Raw genomic sequence first — 1,513 nt, forward strand, 5'->3', positions numbered from 1 at the left:
TAAAACTTACTAAAACTTGTGGGTGTTTTTTACAAAAAAAGCAACAACCAGTTGTTTTGTCAGGGGAAGCTTGTTCAATGCATCATGCTAGGTGTTAGAGCTAGGTGTTATCCACTTTAAAATAATTCACGGATACACTTAAAGTGCAATAACTAACTGTGCAGTATTTATATTTAGTCTCCATGTGCAACTATTGCTACTGCTCTGTATATAGTAGTTATATTGTTATATTTTGTACATACTAACCCTTTTTGTAAATTTCTTTATATATTCTTCTGTCCACTTTGCTGCTGCAATGTCCAAATTTCCCCATTGTGGGACGAATAAAGGTACATCTTATCTTACCTTATCAAATGGCCAGCCCATATAAATGTCCTGAGGAAGACCACACACACACACACACACACACACACACACACACACCAGTCAATGATTGAAAAGTATGGGAGGAAGAGAGAGGAGGCGCTAACAGAGAGAGTTGGGGTCAGGAACCTTGGCTCGTTTAGGAAAACTGATCCCAATTCTCCTCTCAAGTGTCACCAGCAAGAGTTCCTGAGGCCTGCACTACAAATTCAGGTCAACCTACTTGATTGAGTGCGGGGTAAACCAATAACCTCTGGGTTGACAAACCCTGGCTGCCTGACTTTGGGTTAAACGATACTAGGTGGATATAATGTTGGTTTGTTAAGTCGACATTAACTTACTGGGAGTAAGTGGGCGTACAAGAGCACATGGTTAAAGGGGCGTGTTCGGGAGATATTCTGGGGAGAAATGAACAGTTAACAGATTAATTAAACTTTAATGTGGCAGCAACTGAGTCAGGGAGGCTTGTTGGCAATGGATTGTCAACTCAGTAAATTCAAAAGAAAAGTGTTTTTTTGGTCATATTTACTTTGCTAATTGGAATTGCTGTAATAAGAATTGCTAATAGCTACTATGGTTGAGATGTAGGACACAGGTTACAATATGTGAAAACAATTATGATACATGAATAAAAATAAAAAATTGAGACGGATCTGGTGAACCTGCGAGGCAGAAGACAAAAGATACAAAACTTGTAACTTCCTCTGCCAGTAGGTGCTATTTCCATGGTTCAATATTGACATGTAGATGAATTGAGGGCGGAAACATTTGGTGCTGAGGTTTGTTTGCAAAGAAGAATAAGACAGACTTGCTTTTTTCCAGAATGTCACTCAACAGCTGTGAACAGTGGCGGTCACAGTGGGGAAATGACATCTGGCTAGCACATGGATCAGAACACTCAAGTCATTATAACTATCTATGGATACAAGAGAATAACATGCTCTTTGATACCATAGTGGGTAAAATCTCATACTGGTTGAACAAATAACCCAATGCCTTGTTAGTTGTGGGAGGATATTTTAACATAGCGACCAACAACATGTAAGACAGATGGCCACAGAGGAGATCAGGGTATTCTAATGCTGCTTAAAGTTGTTCCATGGATGAATTTGACCTGGTTGATGCTTGGAGAGAACTGTTTCCAAATGAC

Source organism: Scophthalmus maximus, chromosome 16 (genome assembly GCF_022379125.1).
Source record: "Scophthalmus maximus strain ysfricsl-2021 chromosome 16, ASM2237912v1, whole genome shotgun sequence".
NCBI classification, from domain to species: Eukaryota; Metazoa; Chordata; class Actinopteri; order Pleuronectiformes; family Scophthalmidae; genus Scophthalmus; species Scophthalmus maximus.